The following is a 21739-nucleotide window of genomic DNA, read 5'->3' as shown; positions in this document are numbered from 1 at the left end:
TGTTTAAAAATACAAAAAGCATTTAAAAGTACAGCGTTTAAAAAGACAAATGTTCATTTGTAACAATATATTTTCTCAACATCACGGATTTACACCTATCGCGGGTGGTCTTAGAACCAATTATCCGTGATAAACGAGGGATTATTGTACGGTCAAACCTCGGTTTTCGAACAACCCGGTTCTCGAACAAATCGGAATTCGAACGATTTTTTTGCTTCGGTTGTCGAACAAAATTTGGAGGTCGAACCTCGCGAGATGAGCCGAAAGCACCCGAGAAAACCCGACCGTGCGGCTCGGATGCCGACTGACCCCGTTAGTTATTGTATTTTCGTTACTTTGAGGATTGTATTAACCCCTAATCATGCCTCCAAAGAAAGCAAGTGGGAGCAGTAAAGCCATCCTAAAACACAAAGACGCTCTTAAAGCAATGAGACAGTGAGCGCCCGGCGCGCTGCGGTTTCGCGATCAGACCAAATTAAGCTCCCTGCACACTGAGGTCCTCTTAAATTTTAAAAAAGTGCATCAGGACTTTAAAAATATTTTCTAAATTTCAGCGACGGCTCTGTCACAACAATCCGACCAGCGCGATGCAGTTGCGCGGCCGGCGGCGCGCTACGGTTGGGCGTTCGGGGGTACGCTGCAGTTGCGCGATCGGACAAAAATGCGCAAATGAAAAAATGCTTAAAAAAGGCGTTTTTTTTTTTTTTTTGTCTTGGAATGGATTAAAAAAGTTTCCATTTTTTGTAATGGGAAAAATAGATTCGGAATTCGACCGATTCACTTCTCGAATCGCCTTCTGGAACGGATTGCTGTCGAAAACCGAGGTTTGACTGTATTTTGTGTTTGGATGGGGTGAAACATGTTGGCTGCAGCTTTGTCTCGTGACCGCAAAGGTACGTTGCTTTCGGTTGAGACAGTAATATCAATCGATACAAAACTCATCTTGCTGTAGGTTGTCAAAGCCTGTGAAGCGAGTGCTTAGCTTGCCACTTCTGGATCTAGGAGAGGTACTCTTTGATGCCAGCTGTTTTAAGTACAGTAGAAAACAAAGAAGCAAGGTCCTGGTCTCTCCTGGGTTTGGGAGGAGGAAAAAGTCCAAAGAAGTGTCTACACTTTTGGAACCAGCAAGTGAAAACCTACACTTTTGGAACAATCAAGTGAAAACCTTAATCTATGACCGCCAACAGGTGAGTTTTCTTTTAAAAAAAAAAAAAAAAAAGCCCAAACAGATGACACGCAGACCTGGCAACCATGGCTGCACAGGACAATCACAATAGCCCAAGAATGTGAGCACAACAGCAATTGGACATGCACTTGTGGAGTGCTTGAACGACAGCTCAGAGATGCACATATACATAAATGGTGGCCTGTAAATGCATCCGTGTAAAATGACAATCTGCACGAATTTTATTCCAAAGTCAAAATGGGGCAGCAGTACAATTCTACAACGCCACCTTGTTCACTAGCACAGTGAACACGAAGGGTAACCAAAAAAGCCGACGATACTGCTGAGATGCTTCCCTTTGGGTTCGCCGAGGGCAATGTGTAACACCTAGTCCAATGCCGAATTTACAAATGCCTCGTGACTTCAATATCAGAATGCAGTGCACGGTCCTGTTGTACATAAAGCGTGCTGTATTTTCCACACCATAAGGCACACTTAAAAGCCTTACATTTTCTCAAAAAAAACGAAGGTCCACCTTTTAAAAAGGTGCGCCTTTTGTGTGGGCCAAATTCTGTATAGTTGTTTTGTGTGGCTTCCGTATTATACAGGCTTAATATGAGGACCTGATGAACCAATCAGAGGACATTACCTTTTACGTAGATCGGGGCAAAAAAAACAATCAGAGGACTGTACGTAACACGTACGAGAATACGTACCTCCACCGCCATTTATAAATAAATACTATCATTTGTGCAAATCTGTAAAGTTGTTTAGTGTGGCTTCTGCCACACAGAGACGTAACATACTGGCCGAAGGACCACAATTGGGGGGGCCTGTGCTGGGCTGGGGGCCGCAGTGGACCACTTGCCCCCTGGGGGATGCAGAGGACACAGATCCCACAGGCCCCCATTGGGGGCCACAGGGGGCCCGGGGCAACACCCCGGAGGAGGCTCAGGGGAAAAGCTCCCTGGAAACTCCCGGATTTTGGCAGTATAGCAACCCCAAAACCATTCATTTCATCACTCGATTTCAACAGTTTTGTTAAAAAAATATTCCTGTTTGGTGGGCTACCAAGGTGAATATAATACAGCCAAGCCTCGGTTTTCGACCGCAATTATTGATTGGTTATGACAAAAGACTATACAAGCTGGTTACATGTAAAGAAAGACAAGTCAAAGATTTTAATCACTTAGAGTTAAAAAACAACAACTAAAAATGACATTGCAAGGGGGCACCTTTTATTAAAAGAACACCAAGTAACGTATTAAGTAGGGGGCATTTCGTAATTGGGATTAAATTAAGGATAAAATTAGGTCAATGATTAGAAATCAATGGTGCTCTATACAAAAAGGCTAAAATTTTAATGATGGAATATTTGGAGTACTGTGTTGGTCCATATATGTCATGGTCCTAGTTTATTTGGTTTTGATTGTGGGTTGGGTTTATTTTGTTTATCGTTAGGTTTTCCTTGTGTTCTTGGGTTAGTGAGGGTTCAGGTGTTTCTTGTTACTCTCTTATCCCCTGAATTGTAAATGTCTTCTTTATGCAGACAGGTTAACAGGCTAGGAATTTAGTGAGGAGATAATTGATCAATTGATGAGGTTTAATAATTGTCCAAATTCTAGTCAAAGGTTTTGAGGGACAACAACGACAACATTATGATTAATTTGCAGGCCATTATTTAGTATGTGATGACAGTGTCTAGATAAGTAGACCGTTTTATAACAATTGTGAGAGTGAAGGAGGAGGTGTAATTTGTAATCTGGCATTTGGGTGCCACTGTGCAGGAGCTTAGATTGTTTTTGTTTGTTTTAAAGATATATGTCAGAGTTTTCCAAAACTATCTTGATCGTATGATTATGTTGGAATGTGTGTAACCAGTAATAAATAACCTAGCTTGTCCCATCCTACACAAAGTCGTAAAACATCCCCTGCTCTGCTAATCTAGAGGTCAAGGGCTTTAACTTGGTTATTCAGTCCACTGTCACCCCCACCCTTTTTCTCTTAATAAAGATGCTCTTGTGGGAAGCGAGAGTCAGACTTCATTCGACCATCGCTGTAAGCACAGCGACGAGTGAACTCTCCGCCTGCAGGTGTCTAAAACGACTAATTTGTTTCCGAGTGGTTCTTGCAAAATAAGTTAGAGTGACCACCACTCTAACAATATATTTAACAGTTTATCTCGGTGCAGTAAGGATATAGCAATTTTGAAAGACTTAAAATTAAAAGCAAAATTACATTTTAATCCTGAAATATGCCAGCTAACATGAGGATGGAAAATAGATACCGTATTTATTCTAATTATCGCCCATATTCTAATAATCGCCCAATGTGTGTTAGCGATGACATAAATAAAAAACATTGATACCTCTAATTATCGCCAATGCTGCTAAAAATTCCCCCCAAAACTTACGTTTTCCTCCGCGACCGCATTCCGACGTCATTGCGCAAGTTTAAATAGGACTGATTTGACAGCACGTCGAATGTCCCTTTTAAATTGTTTTTCTCCATAAACTATGATACAATTACACTCGTCACTCCGCTACAATATCCTCACACAATTAAGTTATCGGGGCGTGCGCTCGAACAAGACGATTGCGATAACATGCCCTGCGCAACATGTGATGTGCGATGGTAACGTGTCGCATCGATGGAGCGTCTATTGACGTACCCCGCTGTTAGAGGTAGATCAAAACAGCCGCTGTTCTAGTAAATATACAAAATATATTTACTAGAAAATATACAAAATATATTTACCGTATTTTGCGCCCTATTAGGCGCACCGGGGTATAAGGCGCACCTTCAATGAACGGCCCATTTTAAAACTTTGTCCATATATAAGGCGCACCGGACTATAAGGCGCATAAAATAGAAGCTTTACTGCAACAAACTGAGGTTGACTAGGGTTACGGTATGCACCCACTAGCCAATAACCAACGAGCCCTCTGTAAACAATCGCGTTTTTCAAACGATCTATAAAATGATTGGAACTGACTAAAGTTCGATCTAACGGATTGGTACTACTTACCTATGTTTCCCTTCCATATCGATCCGTAGATTTACTCGAAACATTAACAGAGCAGCCTATTTTGACATGAAATAGCCTCGCGCGTATAGCAGCTATCGTTATAGCATTAGCCAGCCGCAATTTCCTATGAGCCTCAGCTCGCAATCTCCCATGAGCCTCAGCAAAGTGTAAACAATCGCGTTTCTCAAACAATCTCCTATAAAATGATCAGAACTGATTAAAGTTCGATCTAACGCATTGGTACTACTTACCTATGTTTCCCTTCCATATCGATCTGTAGATTTACTTGAAACATTAACGGAGCAGCCTATTTTGAAATGAAATAGCCTCACGGGTACAACAGCTATTCGGTGACGCCCCCTGACTACAGTTACCGTAATGTTGGGAAGCGATGCGACCTTGTAATTTACTAGTCGTACTAAAACGTACTGAAACATTTTGGCAGAGCACTGTGTACAACCAGTATGGATCAACAAATTCATCACTTGATCCATATACGTATAAGGCACACCAGACTAAGGCGCACTGTTGACTTTTGATAAAAATTTAGGTTTTAGGTGCGCCTCATAAGGCGGAAAATACGGTACTAGGAAATATACATATCGCCCATTTCAGTGCCCCTTGGCGATCGGGCAAAAAGTGTTCTCTATTAATCGCCCACCCCCCTGTTAGACAAACCTTCTCTAATTATTGCCCTGGGCGATAATTAGAATAAATACGGTACATAAATAAATACTGGCTCAAATGTGGCATGTGTTGTAAAATGGGCAATGAGACATTCACTTTCAAGCACTATCCTTTAGCGCTGCTGACAACAATAACTTATGAGATGGTAAATCAAAGAGGAGTGTCATATTTGGAACACAGGCGCTGTATGACCTATAGATTGAACAATAACATTTGCCGCATATACAACCATGTTCGTAGAATGTTGAATTACATTACAGTTTATTACAAAGGATTTTTTTAATTTACCGTATTTTCCGGACTTCAAGGCGCACCTAAAAACCTCAAATTTTCTCAAAAGCCGACAGTGCAGCGCGCCTTATAGTCCGGTGCGGCTTATATATGGACCAAATAGAGAATGATGGATGGATGGATGGAACTTTACCTTTATAAGTTTACTGATCTATCTGACTGTTTTGTTTTGTACTTATTAAAGTAAGCTTTACATGTTTGTTTTGTGTGTTGTGTGATATTAACATTATTTATATATTGTTATTGTTTTCACTATTTTAAGTTATTATATTGTGATTGCATTAATGGTGCGCCTTATAGTCCGGTGCGCCTTATATATGGACAAAGTTTTAAAACGGGCCATTCATTGAAGGTGCGCCTTATAGTCCAGAAAATACGGTAATTTGATGATAAACACTGGAAGTAAAAAAAAAACAAAAAAAAACAGCATTGTAGAAGGGGGTGTGAGTGATGTGTGAAGTGAGAGATGGGAAGAGGAAAATACATTATTTACATGAGACCAGTTTATGATCAAAGGAAAAAGGAATCAAAGATTGGAATCAGGATAAAGGAAAAAGGCGGGTTGAATATTTGAATTTGAATGTTGGAATCTATTATTGAAAAGTTGTGTAACAACTTTGAAGAAAGGATTTTAGCCACGTTAATGGGTAGGGTGGATGGATAACAAAAAAAAAAAGCATTTGATAAGGGTGGCTTGATAGTAAGATGATGTGTGTGCAACTGATAGGATACAAAATGTTTATAGGAGGTGTTGGGGTGTAATAAACAAATGCTACACCGGAAGACTGATAACACGAAGATAGTTTTGTAAAATTAGTGTCCCATGTGTTCTGCCCTAGCGCGTGGCACGATTCCTGAACTGAGTCTTCTTACTCCACTGGCTGTCTCAAAATCAACAGAGGACTCTCCCTGATCATGAGGTACCTTTGACCTTTGGGAGAACAACAGGAACTATAATAATGCTTGAAGGGGGCAAGCACAGCTCTTCACAGAACAAGAGCCATACAGTTGGTGGAATACACACAGTTGCAGGTCCTATAAAAAAATATATATATATAAAAAATGGGACTGAAAAAACAAAGACATGATAGACGCATTTGAGAGTGGTGGACGGTCCAGCCCTGAATTATCATAAGGAGACTAAGAGGAGAGGCTGCGAAAGACTTGCACGAGTCACATGAAGTCAAACTGGACACCTTGCTATAGACCAGGGGTCTCAAACTCCAGTCCTCGGGGTCCGCATTCCTACATGTTTTCCAAGTTTCCCTTGTTAAACACACCTGATTCAATTATCAGGCTCCTGGAGAACGTGAGGATGAACTGATCATTTGAATGAGGTGTGTTTAACATTGAGAGCGTCCTCTCTAGCTGTATTGCTGTTTGGGGTGGCGGCTGAACTGCCTACAACTTGAAGGCCCTGCAGCGCATAGTGAACACGGCTGGTAAGATTATTGGTGCTTTGCTCCCCTCCTTGAAGGACATTTACACCTCCCATCTCACCCGCAAGGCGACCACGATTGTGAGTGATGTGAGTCACCCCGCTCACTCTTTATTTGATCTTCTGCCCTCTGGGAAGATGTACAGGAGCCTGCGCTCCCGCACCACCAGACTCTCCAACAGCTTCATACTCCAGGCTGTTAGGATCCTGAACTCGCGCCCCCCTTTCTGCGTGGCGTCCTGTACTTTGCGCTATGCTTACTGTCTGCTGTATGCACGCTGGCTCAGTTTTGCTCCTCTTATTTATTGGGTTATTTGTTTATTATTTATTCATCACTCATTTTATTTATTTGTTATTTATTATATATTGTTTGTGCCTTCTTGTTTTTATTTTGTGTCGTCTACTTGTAGGGCTACCTTGTACTGTGTCTCGTCACCGTGGGATAGAGGAAACGGAATTTCGGTTTCTTTGTGTGTCTTGACATATGAAGGGATTGACAATAAAGCTGACTTTGACTTTGATCTATCCATTATTGTTGCGGCTTGTCCTTACGAGGGTCGCGGAGGATTAACAAGGATAACTAGAATTTGCAATTCCTGAAGAAATTGCGTGTGAAGGTGAAGAAGTTGAATAAATATTTAAGGAATGTTGCAGAATGATGTTGAAACGAGTTGAATCGGTTGAAAAATGTAGAAATGAGAAGGGAAAAAGGAATTGGGTGTGAATTTCAAAATAAAAGATGTGAAGTTTTTGGTAAATTGTGGAATAGGTAGAAAAATGATGAACAGTTGAAAGTTGGAAAGGGTTGAATCGGTTGAAAAACGTAGAAATGACAAGGGAAGAGGGAATTGGGTGTGAATTTCAAAATAAAAGATGTGAAGTTTTTGGTAAGTGGGAAGTTGTGGAATAGGTAGAAAAATGATGAACAGTTGAAAGTTGGAATGGGTTGAATCGGTTGAAAAATGTAAAAATGAGAAAGGAAAAGGGAATTGGGTGTGAATTTCAAAATAAAAGATGCAAAGTTTTTGGTAAGTGGGAAGTTGTGGAATAGGTAGAAAAATGATGAACAGTTGAAAGTTGGAATGGGTTGAATCGGTTGAAAAATGTAGAAATGAGAAGGGAAAAAGGAATTGGGTGTGAATTTCAAAATAAAAGATCTGAAGTTTTTGGTAAGTGGGAAGTTGTGGAATAGGTAGAAAAATGATGAACAGTTGGAATGGGTTAAATGGGTTGAAAAATGTAGAAAAGAGAAGGGAAAAAGGAAATATTGGAGAATTGGGTGTGAATTTCAAAATAAAAGATGTGAAGTTTTTGGTAAGTGGGAAGTTGTGGAATAGGTAGAAAAATGATGAACAGTTGAAAGTTGGAATAGGTTGAATCGGTTGAAAAATGTAGAAATAAGAAGGGAAAAGGGAATTGGGTGTGAATTTCAAAATAAAAGATGTAAACGTGAACATTTTGAATTTGGCAAGTTTGGGAATGTCCCCAATGTGATTTGAATGTGTTGAATTATGTGCACGTAAATGTGAAATGTTGAATCTCCCATTAAGAATGAATGGGGCAAAATTCGCCGTAAATTTGTGAATTTTGCGAAAACTGAAAATTTTTTGAACGAAGAAAATGTAAGCAGTCGTGCCATGAATATTTGGAATAAGTGAAAAGTGGAACGGAGTGAATCGGTTGAAGTATGTGGAAGTAGTTAAGCGTCAAAAAAGTGAGCGGAGAATTTGTAATTCCTGTAGAAATTGCGTGAGAAGGCAAAGAGGCTGAATAAAAACTTGGGGAATGCTACAAAATTATGTTTAAATTTGGAACGTGGTGAATTGGTCAAAGAATTTATGAAAATATAGAAAGAATTTTGTAAAATTGGGCGTGAATTGAAAGTAGAACATTTTACATTTTTGGTAAGTGGGAAGTTTTGGAATAGGTAGGCATAAGATGAACAATTAAAAGTTGAAATGGGTTGAGTCAGTGAAAAAATAAACTAGAAGAAATTAGAAGGGGAAAAAGGAAAATTTTCAAAATTTTACCACAATGTTAAAAGTGAAAATGTGAAATCTAGGAATCTAGGAAGTGAAAGAATGTGAATTAGAGGAATTATGTAGAAGAAATATTGAATGTGCCATGAAGAATGAATGGTTTTTGTCTTAAAATTTGTGAATTTCTCAAAAACCGTAAATATTTGTAATATGTGGCATGAATATTTGGAATGTGTTAAAAGTGGAATGAAGTGAATCAGGTAAATTATGTGGAAGTAGTTAAGATTTAAAAAAAAGAGGCAGAAGAATGCAGATGAAGTTGAATAATAATAAAGTCAAGGCAAGTCAATAGCCCTAAATCACAAGCAAGTCTCAAAGGGCTTCACATGTACAAAAATTGACAATTTACAGTACAGGAATTACATGTGTGAAGGCCACAATGAAGATCATGACAGCAAAAATATTTCTTTTTCTCTTTTCTTTCTTTTGGTTTTGATAGATACAAAGGGGGAACGTGGAAGAAGGTTTTCAAAAATTGTGATATAGCATGACTCCATTATCAAGCGTAAGCATTTCTTTCTAAGAGTAATTGGCATCAACAAAAATGAGAACGGTAATCTTCAAAGTGATAGTGTAAGTGGCAGGAGCAAGTTGTGTGTATTGTTTTTTGAACATTCTTTTTAGTATCATTATTTTGTAAGAGGAGGGTCGGTAATGCTTGTGAGGAGATGAATGAAGGAATGAGGTAAAAGTAAAAGTGAGTGTTCTATAAATTTTTGGTTCTTTGCCAAAGGTTATTTGGAGGGATGAATTTAAACTAAACATGTGTAAATCAATGTGAAACTGAAAGCAAAATGGAACTATTTTAGTGGAAGAAATATGGGAAGGTGGAAATATTGAAGTTACAGCTCAACACAAAGTGTCAAATAGTCACAAAGTGTGAGATGTGCGCAAACTAAATGGGGAGTTAAATTATGTTCCAGCATTATGCATATTGGCAGGCGATGAGAGGACAGTAGACCAGACAATTACCGTAAATTCCGGACTATAAGCCGCAACCTTTTTCCAAAGTTTTGAACCCTGCGGCTTATAGTCAGGTGCGGCTTGGCTAAGGATTTTTTTGTGATTTTTGTGATGACTTGATCACTTGAAGATTCAAGATTCAAGAGTTTTTTATTCGCCATGTTTGAGCGTGCCAAACAAGGAATTTGACTTTGGTAAAACACACCATCTGTTTAACATTTAGGTGACTAACAACACTCAGGACATGTGAAAAATGGCAAAAAATAAAATAAAATTCACTTTTATACACTGCGGTATCTTGAAGAAAAAAACAACAAAAATACTATTTTGAAACACTACTATGGCTGCTGCTTATTCTGGCTGTGTTGCTTGTGACTATTATGAGCTTTAGTAGGAATGTACGCTAGGTGACCTGCGTCAAAGGGCTCTAAACCCTTTATCTTATACTGCCATGTGACTCACAGATTACACAAAGCAGTGGCGCTGTTTGGAACATCTGCATTGTAATTAAATTAAATTCTTCTGACATTTTGCTCACCAAAAACAAGTTGTAATGAACGTGAACTTTTAATGCATTTTATTCAGAAGGTTACTTTGAACCCCGAGGCTTAAATGGCGGCGTGGCGTATTTATGGATTTTTACGGCCTCCAGGGGGCGCTCTAGCAGGATTGCTTCTTCTTATTATTATTATTATTTCTTCTTCGTCTGTCAGCGCATCATGCACACACCCTCATGGAAAACACGAAGAAATGCATTTGATGCAGCTTTTAAGTTAAAAGCAATCGATTTGGCTGTCAAAGAGGGAAAAAGAGCTTAAATGGCGGGGCGGCGTATTTATGGATTTTTACGGCCTCCAAGGCGCTCTAGCAGGAAGCAAGAGCGAGACAGACGAAGAAGAGATAATGCGCCGAAGAAGACGTGCTAGTTTGTCAAGACGGTTGAGTCACCTTTTTCTTTATTTCGTGGTCCCGTCCGTCTATACGTGTCGCTCGCTAGTTTAATGTAATTTAGCGCTTCGTGCATAAATAAAATTAACATGAACAGACCCTCATCACACTCGAAGAAATGCATAAAAGCGACGACGAAAGAGACTGAGAAAGTGTGAGGCGAAGGATATCTAACGCTATTCCAATCGGACGCTGAGGAGGAAAGCTTCGATGGTTTCAGTGCACTGGAGGAAGATGAAGACGATGAAGCTCTTTTTTGACTTTTACTGGTATGTTTTTTAACGAGCCCTGTTGGTGCTGTACTACCATGTTGCTGCTGTGTTATCGCCGCGTCTCAGTGACTTTTACCGGGTATGTTTTTTTTAATTCAGCCCTATTAGTCTTGTGTTACTTCCGTGTTGCTGTGGTATTGCTGCCGCGGCTTGGAAATAAATGTTAAGGTATGTTATTAAAACTTTAAAAAAGCTTTCTGTGTCCAGTCTTTCTTTGTTAATAACTCGCGTTGGAAAGAAATGTTAAGGTATGTTATTAAAACTTTAAAAAAGCTTTCTGTGTCCAGTCTTTCTTTGTTAATAACTCGCGTGCACACTTCCGTGTTGCTGCGGTACTACTGCTGCGTCACAGGCAATGTTTAGAAAGACATGTTAAAGTATGTTATTAAAACTTTAAAAAGGCTTTCTGTGAACGGTCTTTCTTTGTAAAAAACGCGTGTGCACGTGCGTCTTATAGTCCGGTGCGGTTTATATTAAAAAAAAACAAAATATCCCCCAATTTTAGCTGGTGCGGTTTATAATCCGGTGCGGCTAATAGTCCGGAATTTACGGTAGATATTAATTTTGGATTTTAAATAAAAAAGGGAAATTCTAATTGAAGAGAATTTTTTGAGTCGGAAAGGTTCCCTTAATAATTTAATCGTTCATGTTTTTTGTGTGTTGTGGGATGATAGCTCATCTATAATGGTGTATGAATGTCAAGTCTGTGCTTGTGGTGTTGTGTAATGTGAATGGTTAAAGTGATTCAAATTTGGGGTGATGTGATCACAGCAGAGGATAAAATTCCTCTCACCTGAAAAATATATACCGTTTTTTTCCGTGTATAATGCGCCCCCATGTATAATACGCACCCTAAAAATGGCATGTTGATGCTGGAAAAAAAGCCTGTACCCATGTAAAATACGCACCCAATTGTTTTATTTTTTTATTTTTTTATTTATTTTTTTATTTTTTTTTATTTTTTTATTTTTTTAAAGTCCCAATGATCGTCACACACGCAGAGAGGCAATGGGTCCCATTTTTATAGTCTTTGGTATGGTCTTAACTAGGCTGGATGTATTTTTTTGTTGGCGTTGATTTCTCCGACTGCCCATAAAGGCACCACCGCGATCAGATGAAAAGAGAGGAAAGTGACATGCGGACATGTGCCCCTTGTGACTCGGAGCCGCAACAAATGTTTCGGATTTGTGTAGGGTACATTGTGACAGCAAACGAGCAGGTGATCGAGCAAGCGTCTGATACGAGAGCATTGCGTTCGTATGGAGCGTGTTTGAAGTGAACAGCAGAGAAGAAAGGAACAAGGCAAAGTGTTGTGTAATAAAATATTAGCTGTAATACGCATTTTGTTATTTGCTGATTGAAACTGCTAATTAAACTGTGAATTGAAACTAATGGGAAGAAAACTGATTTTTCACTGATTATATAGCTGACGTGTCTTGCGCATCCGTTCTGCGCATCTGTAATGGCGGCCTCCGTATGATATCCGGTTTGCGATAGGCTAATCGGATGTCAAACGCTGCGTGTTCGCTTCTCTTCCGGGGGGGTGTTAATGGGACGTTAAACGCTTTGTGTGGCGGGCTCCATCTAGTGTGGAAACTGAGAAGCTGAGCTCAAGCTTCTTGTGCGGGCCATATTCAATTATGTTTTCGGAATTTGCTGCGGGCCAATAAAAACTGGACCGTTAGTTTGGACACCCCTAATTAAACCCCTAAACCCTTTCTCTTACTCTGCCATGTGACTCAGAGATTACACAAAGCAGTGGTACTGTTTGGACCATCTGCATTGTATTAAAACCCAATCAATCAGCATTTAAATTCAATTCTTCTGACATTTTGCTCACCAAAAACAAGTTGTAATGAACGTGAACTTTTAATGCATTTTATTCAGAAGGTTACTTTGAACCCCGAGGCTTAAATGGCGGCGCGGCGTAGTTATGAATTTTTACGGCCTCCAGGGGGCGCTCTAGCAGGAAGCAAGAGCGAGACAGACGAAGAAGAGATAATGCGCCGAAATAGACGTGCTAGTTTTTGTTTTGAACATTTCGCGCATCACGCACACACCCTCATCATGGAAAACACACGAAGAAATGCATTTGATGCAGCTTTTCAGTTAAAAGCAATCGATTTGGCTGTCAAAGAGGGAAATAGAGCTTAAATGGCGGCGCGGCGTGTTTATGGATTTTTACGGCCTCCAGGGTGCGCTCTAGCAGGAAGCAAGAGCGAGACAGACGAAGAAGAGATAATGCGCCGAAGAAGACATGCTTGTTTGTGTTTTGATAGGCGAATAGTGCCGTATGATTCACACAAAGAAGAGACAGAACGAGATCAAGATGGACATTACTGGAAGGAAGCTTTTATACACAAACCGTCATTAGGGGGGACAAAAGAAATGCATATGATGCCGCTTTTAAGCTAAAGGCAGTCGATGTTGATGACCTTGCGTCACCCTTTTCTTTATTTCGTGGTCCCGTCTACTCTGGAGCTATACGTGTCGCTAGCTAGTTTAATGTAATTTAGCGCTTCGTGCATGACTAAAATTAGCTTGAACAGACCCTCATCACACTCGAAGAAATACATAAAAGCGACGACGAAAGAGAGACTGAGAAAGTGTGAGACGAAGGATATCTAACGCTATTCCAATCAGACGTTGAGGAGGAAGACTTCGATGGTTTCAGTGCACAGGAGAAAGATGAAGACGATGAAGCTCTTTTCTTACTTTTACTGGTATGTTTTTTAACGAGCCCTGTTGGTGCTGTACTACCGTGTTGCTGCTGTGTTACCGCCGCATCTTAGTGACTTTTACCGGGTTTTTTTTAATCCAGCCCTATTAGTCTTGTGTTACTTCCGTGTTGCTGCGATATTACTGCCGCGTCACGGGCAGTGTTTGGAAATAAATGTTAAGGTATGTTATTAAAACTTTAAAAAAGCTTTCTGTGTCCAGTCTTTCTTTGTTAATAACTTGCGTGCACACTTCCGTGTTGCTGCGGTACTACTGCTGCGTCACAGGCAATGTTTAGAAAGACATGTTAAAGTATGTTATTAAAACTTTAAAAAGGCTTTCTGTGAACGGTCTTTCTTTGTAAAAAAACACGTGTGCACGTGCGGCTTATAGTCCGGTGCGACTTATATAAGAAAAAAATAATAATATCCCCCAATTTTAGCTGGTGCGGTTTATAGTCGGTGCGGCTTATAGTCCGGAATTTACGGTATTTTCAAGGATGCTACGTTATCCCTTCTTTAACTTCAAAACAAAACCCTGTTAAACACACTGTAAACAAGGCAGGGGGGAAAGGATTTGGCAACCCCGGCCACAAACAGTCACACAGCACGTGTTATCAAAATTAAACGAAAGCAAGATGATAGACGCTCCATTCGATGTAAACGTGATGTGACGAGCATCCCCACTCGCCTTTTCTTGTAAAGCGGCAACAATGAGGTATCATCCATGCATACATAATGAGGGCTGTGGACTCGGTCGGATTTTTGCACCGAGTCCGAGTCCGGCTGTCCATTTTTTCTGTTAATTTATGTGACTGCTTAGTCTTCATTCAAGGCTAATTTAGATCAAAATCTAAATACGTAATTACAGTTTTGTGATGGCTTTGTCTTTATTAAACATATAAACGAATACAATAAACAGATACTTTCAAGTTTTAATCATTAATTACTAGGGGTGTAAATCGCGGGTTTTGTCACGATACGATATAATATCGATATAAAGAACTACAATACGATATTTGCCGATATCTTAAAGCCTGCTGCGATTCATTCACGATATATCGCGATATAGTACTCTACGATCGCTTTTTTTTTTTTTTTTAATAAAAAATATAGAACAATATCCTGATTTATAACAATTCATACGCAAAATCAACAAGGTACTGCAAACTCTTTATTTAGGAAATTACAAGAGTAACGTAGTATACAAATTGCTTACTTTAACACTGAACTTTGATGTCGTGTTTTTTCTTTAAATGTGCGGCGAGATTTGTGCTCCCTGAATATTTGATCACCGCATGGCAGTATTTACAAACTGCACGTGTCTTCTCCGTTGAGCCATCTTTTCTTTGGAATCCATAGTGCTTCCAAACGAATGACTTGAAGCCTGAAGGGGAGCAAATTTCCTCGTCTCTTTGGACACTAGCCATAGCACCAGCCCAGGAGCCGCGTACTAGTTGTCGCCTCCCCTTTCACGTGCGTGCTCTGCTCACAACACAACAACGCCGGGCGCACTGCTCCCGGAAAGAGGAAGCAAGCAACAATGAACTGGATTTCAAAATAAAGTCGCGTCTAATGTCCGAGGTCAAACACGGCGATATAAATCGATGTTTACCTTTAGCATCGATGCCAATAAATCGTAGAGCATTATATCGATTAATCGATGTATCGTTACACCCCTATTAATTACACCATTATAGCTCAGACATTTATCTAAACACAAATAATTAGTGACGACCCCACAACTATCGAAACACATCAATGAAATTCATCCACGTTCTGCCATTGAAGCGGGGTGCATTCAAAGACCAGTCGTACAGACAGAACACTCATTCACTTCACCAAAACGCAACAATCTAATTACGTGAGCTCTTTGCATAAACCTCGATGCAAAGAAACTCCTCTTTTTGGGTACAGGCTACAAGGAGTATATATTACAAAGGATCATCATTCATCCATCCATTCATTTTATTTTATTACTCAGGTATTTTCAAAGCAAATTAATATTGTTGCATTTATTAATTTTCTTTAACATGCAATATAATTAAAAGCTGACATGATAGCAATGTCAAACGTGTTCATTTAAGAAAAAGCCACACACGTTTTGTGATCAAATCTTTCATAGCGAGAATGATTTGATGAATTGATTTTACAATTTTATCTCCTACCAGCGGGACATGCCCGGAACACCTCCCCAGGGAGGCGTCCAGGAGGCATCCTGATGAGATGCCCGAGCCACCTCATCTGGCTCCTCTCAACGTGGAGGACTCTACTCCGAGTCTCTCCCGGATGACCGAGCTTCTCACCCTATCTCTAAGGGAGAGCCCGGACATCCTGCGGAGAAAACTCATTTCGGCCACTTGTATCCGGGATCTCGTTCTTTCGGTCATGACCCATAGCTCGTGACCATAGGTGAGGGTAGGAGCGTAAATCGACCGGTAAATTAAGAGCTTTGCGTTTTGGCTCAGCTCTGAGTCCGCATTACTGCAGACGCCGCACCGATCCGCCTGTCGATCTTGCGCTCCATCCTCCCCTCACTCGTGACCCCAAGATACTTAAACTCCTCCACTTAGGGGAGGATGTCATTCCCGATCCGGAGAGGGCTTTCCACCCTTTTCCAATCGAGGACCATGGACTCGGATTTGGAGGTGCTGACCCTCATCCCGACCGCTTCACACTCGGCTGCCAACCGCTCCAGTGACAGCTGGAGATTACGACCAACAGCACCACGTCGTCTGCAAAAAGCAGAGACGCGATGCTGAGGTCCCCCAAACCGGACCCCCTCAACGCCTCGGCTGCGCCTAGAAATTCTGTCCATAAAAATTATGAACAGAATCGGTGACAAAGGGCAGCCTTGGCGGTGTCCAACCCTCACTGGGAACGAATCCGACTTACTGCCGGAAATGCGGACCAAACTTTGGCATCGGTGATACAAGGACCGAACCGCCTTTATCAGTTGGCTCGGTACCCCGTACTCCCGAAGCACCCCCCACGGAACCTCCCGAGGGACACGTTCGAACGCCTTCTCCAAGTCCACAAAACACATGTGGACGGGTTGGGCGAACTCCAATGCACCCTCGAGGATCCTGCTGAGGGTGAAGAGCTGGTCTACTGTTCCACGGCCAGGATGAAAGCCACACTGCTCATCGTGAATTCAAGGTTCGACCTCCCGATGGACCCTCCTCTCCAGCACCACTGAATAGACCTTACCAGGGAGGCTGAGGAGTGTAATTCCCATGTAATTGGAACATACCCTCTGGTCCTTCTTCTTAAAGAGGGGAACCACCCCAGTCTGCCAATCCAGAGGCACTGTCGCCAATGTCCACGCAATGTTGTAGAGGCGTGTCAGCCATGACAGCCCCACAACATCCAGAGCCTCTAAGAACTCCGGGCGGATCGCATCCACCCCCGGGGCCTTGCCAACGAGGAGTTTTTTTAACTACCTCAGTGACTTCGACCCCAGAGATTGGAGAGTCCGCCTCAGACTCCTCAGGCCCTGCTTCCACAATGGAAGGAGTGTAGGTGGAATTGAGGAGGTCTTCGAAGTATTCTCCCTACCGACACACGACGTCTCGAGTCGAGGTCAGCAGCACGCCATCCCCACTCTAAACAGTGTTGACATTGCACTGCTTCCCCCTCCTGGGACGCCGGATGGTGGACCAGAATTTCCTCGAAGCCGTTCGGAAGTCATTCTCCATGGCCTCGCCAAACTCCTCCCACGGGTTTTTGCCTCAGCAACCACCGAAGCCGCGTCAAGCTTGCTTTCGTCTGAAAAGAGTACTGGACCACTCTGCAACTGTCCAGTGCTTCTTTGCCATAGCCCAAGTCAGACGCTTCTTCCGTTGTCTTGAGTTCAGAAGTGGCTTGACCATGGGAATATGGCTATTGTAGGCCATTTCCCAGACACGTCTGTGAACAGTGGCTTTTGATAGCTGGACTCCAGCTTCAGTCCACTGTCTTTGAAGCGACCCCAAATTCTAGAAGTGATTCGAACGATTCACTTCTCGAACAGCCTTCACAATGCTGTTAAGGCTGCGCTCATCTCTCTTGGTTGTGCAGCATTTCCTGCCACATTTTCCCCTTCCAACAGATTTTTGTGGATGTGCTTTGAAACTGCACTCTGTGAACAGCTTGCTCTTTGAGAAATTTCTTTTTATGTCTTATCCTCCTGATGGAGGGAGTCAATAATGGTCCTCTGGACAGCAGTCAGATCAGCGGTCTTCCCCATACTTGTGATTTAGTTTACTGAACCAAGCTGAGTGTTTTTCAAAGCTCAGGAAGCCCTTGCAGGTGTTTCGAGCTGATTAGACGATTCAAGTGATTAGTTGAATACCCTACTAGTATACTTATTCATGATGTTCTAATATTTTGAGATAGAATATTTGAGTTTTCTTAAGCTGTATGCCATAATCAGCAATAATAAAAGGCTTGCAATATTTCAGTTGATTTGTAATGAATCCAGAACATACGACATTTTTGTTTTTTTACTTGCATTACAGAAAATAAATAACTATCACAATATTCAAATTTTCTGAGACAGTTCTGTATACAGTGATTGCTACATCGCGGTTTGATTATCGTGCCTTCAGTACATCGCGTACAATCACAAATTTAAAATAAACCTTCTAAATTGAGGAATTATGGCACGAAAGATGCCCACACGCCAGCAGAAGGCAGGGAGCGTCCACACAATTGCAGTACATACACTTGTACCTTTTAATAAAAAAGTTGTTATAATAATAGAGTTCTAAAAATATATTTACAGTAGCTATGTATACTTTAGCTACATGTACATATGTCTCACACACACGCACACACACACACCCGTATCATATTTATATAAGTTATACATTATTTTCTGTATGTCATTTATATTGTATTTACATGTTTAAAACTATTACCGTATTTTTCGGACTAAAAGTCAAATTAGACATAAAATGCACAATAACGTGAAGAAAAACACAAGTCACTCCGGAATATAAGTCGCATTTTGGGGGAAATTTGTTTGACAAAATCCAACACCAAGAACAGACATGAACGAGCAACAACAGGCTAAACCATAGGTATGCTAACGTGACAAACACAAACGAAGAGCTGAGAACGGGCCTGATGTAACATTCAGAGTTATTCAAATAACTATTACATAAATAACACGTTTATAAAACCATCTGTGTCACTCCAATTCAACAAATCCATCGCTCGTGCTTTAAGTCAACAATGCCGATAGGTATGCTAACGTGACATTAACACAAACGAAGAGCTGAGAACAGGCCTGATGTAACAGAGTTATTCAAATAACTATTACATAAATAACACGTTTATAAAACCATCTGTGTCACTCCAATTCCTCAAATCCATCGATCGTCCTTTATGTCAACAATGCCGGCCGGGTGATCGCCGCTGACAGCGGTTGCAGTTCGAAATATTCCACAGGCCCATATAACAATAGATAAATTACAATGGAGCCTCGGTTTTTGAACGTCCCGGTTCTCGAACAAATCGGTATTAGAACAAAACATTTGAGATTTTTTTGCTTCGGATGTCAGACGAAATTCGGTTGTCGAATGATGGGCCGAGAGGACCCGCATGCCAACTGACTGTTCGTTATTACGTTCTCGTTATTCTGATCTCAACTCTAATCATGCCTCCAAAGGAAGCAAGTGGGAGCAGTAAAGCCATTCTAAAACACAAAGATGCTCCTAAAGCAATGTGACACTGAGCGCCCGGCGTGCTGCTGTTGCGCGATCGGACCAAATTAAGCTCCCTGCGCACTGAGGTCCACTTAAATTTTGGAAAATACATTAGGACTTTAAAAATATTTTCTAAATTTTAGCGACCGCTCTGTCACAATAATGCGACCAGCGCGGTGCGTTTGCGCGGTCGGCGGTGCGCTGCAGTTGCTCGATCGGACAAAATTAAGCTCCCTGCGCACTGATGTCCACTTCAATTTTGGAAAGTACATCAGGACTTTAAAAATATTTTCTAAATTCCAGCGACGAAATCCATTGATGGATTTGATGAATTGGAGTGACACAGTGTCACAATAATGCGACCAGCACGGTGCAGTTGCGCGGTCGGCGACGCGCTACGGTTGCGCGATTGGACAAAAATGCGCAAATGAAAAAATGCTTAAAAGAGGCGAGGTTTTTATGGCTTGGAACGGATTACATTTTTTTCCATTATTTGTAATGGGACCACATGATTTGGAATTCGAAGGATTCACTTCTCGAACAGCCTTCCGGAACGGATTGTGGTCGAAAACCGAGGCTCCACTGTATCTTGTAAAAAGGAAAATCACACCCACTGGTTTGACAGCTTTGGCACTCGTATTGATTCTGGTCCCAGGCTTCGTTGACTTTTTAGCAGTTGTAGTGGAAGAATGAAGTCCATATTTATTTGGAATTGGAACGATTCACTTCTCGAACAGCCTTCTGGAACGGATTGTGTTCAAAAACCGAGGCTATATTATATATACACACACACACGCACACACACGCACAAGCACGCTAACCTGAAGTCTGTTTTTCCGAGGCTTCACCAGCATGTTAATTTTCCTACGTGTGGCGACAGCTTCCTGGACCTGGTCTACTCTTCGCATAAATGAGCTTTCAAAGCCGCCCCCATCTTGGACCTTCTGACCATATCGTTATGTTTTTGCCCGCGTACAGACAAATGGTGAGAGCGTCCAGGCCAGTTCGCAAGCAGGTACGGGTGTGGCCTGAGGGTGCCTCTGATGCACTGCGTGACTGCTTTGGCTCTACTGACTGGGACATGTTTAGAAGGGCTGCCACTTGCGACAATCGGACAGACATTGAGGAGTATACTGACTCTGTTTCCTTCTACATCAGGAAGTGCATTGATGATGTGACTCACTCAAAATCCATCGTCACTTGGGCTAACCGGAAGCCATGGCTGACGGGGGCTGTCTTCAGGCTGCTGAGGGCCAGGGACAAAGCCTTTAGAGCGGGGGATTAGGCTGGCTTGAGGACTGCGAGGCCTGACCTGTCCCGGGGCATCAAAGATGCAAAGAGGGCATTCTCGTGCAAAATTACCGCCCACTTCAAGGACAGCATGGACGCACGGAGCCTTTGGCAGGGCATTCAGACCATCACGGATTACAAGCCCGCGCCGCAGAACTGTGAAGGCGACGTCCGTCTGCTCAATGACCTCAACCGCTTCTTTGCTCGTTTGACGCTTAGAACAGCACTTGCCCGCTGAAGGCCACTGCCCCTTCACACGAGCTGCCCCTGTGCCTCTCCGCCGACAGTGTGAGGAGGGCGCCTTGCCGCTATCAACATCCACTGCATGCAACAATATCAACAACTGCCCTCTGGGAAGAGGTACAGAAGCCTGCGCTCCCGCACCACCAGACTCTCAAACAGCTTCATACTCCAGGCTGTTAGGATCCTGAACTCGCTTCCCCGTTCTGCGTAGCGTCCTGTACTTTTACTGTCTGTATGCACACTGGCTTTTATTCGTTGTGTACTTATTATTTATTGTTTGTGCCTTCTTGTTTTTTATATTGCGTCGTTTACTTGTATGTCTATCGTGTAATATGTCTTGTCACCGTGGGATAGGGAAAACGTAATTTTGATCTTTTTGTGTGTCTCGGCATGTGAAGATGTTTTGACATACATTTTATGGGCGCCTAGTCTTTGTGTGTGCGAATGTGTGCTGGACTCTACACCAGAGAATCCTCGCTGCTTGGCGGATAGTTAGTTACAAATTAAAGTAAAAGTAAGCCGCAACAGCCATCTTAATTTTTCTATGGTAGTCTTTGCGGCAGCGTCGTGAATTATTTCAAACTGATCGGTAAACTGATCGGTAAATTCAGGAGCCTGTTTTAAGCCCATAACAACGCTTTGTTATTTGGCCCATTAACGTCCTCTGAGATACCGTACATTACGTTAATTTACGGACGGATTGCATCCGTCAAACACTATTAAAAAGGAGTAGGGAATGTTCGGGGGCGGTTAAAACGTCAAACGACTAGCAAGACTGCACAACAAAGCGTCCAATGACAACGAACTCGGTGGGCATAGGTTTTAGACATCGATTCAGTGGAATTTTACACACACTTGAGTGTCCGCAAATATAGCGTTAAAATACCTTTTTGGATTGAAGGATGCCCTAGATGGTTGACGACTTGACGTTACCAATTGGGAAATAGCCGTGTTTAAAACCGTAACAC

General features: G+C 41.7%; 1 protein-coding gene across 1 annotated transcript in view; it reads right to left on the bottom strand.

The window, feature by feature from the left end:
* Window positions 1-19930, bottom strand: part of LOC133151521 (zinc finger protein 638-like) — a 130147-nt gene extending 110217 nt beyond the window's left edge. The window contains exon 1 of the mRNA XM_061274621.1: window positions 19853-19930. The gene's annotated coding sequence lies outside the window, so the exon portion shown is untranslated. The remainder of the gene's footprint in view (window positions 1-19852) is intronic.
* Window positions 19931-21739: the final 1809 nt, after the last annotated feature.

This window comes from Syngnathus typhle, linkage group LG3, assembly GCF_033458585.1.
Source record: "Syngnathus typhle isolate RoL2023-S1 ecotype Sweden linkage group LG3, RoL_Styp_1.0, whole genome shotgun sequence".
Classification (NCBI taxonomy): Eukaryota; Metazoa; Chordata; class Actinopteri; order Syngnathiformes; family Syngnathidae; genus Syngnathus; species Syngnathus typhle.
The sequence above is the reverse complement of the archived record's forward strand: the minus strand, read 5'-3'. Positions and strand labels throughout refer to the sequence as shown.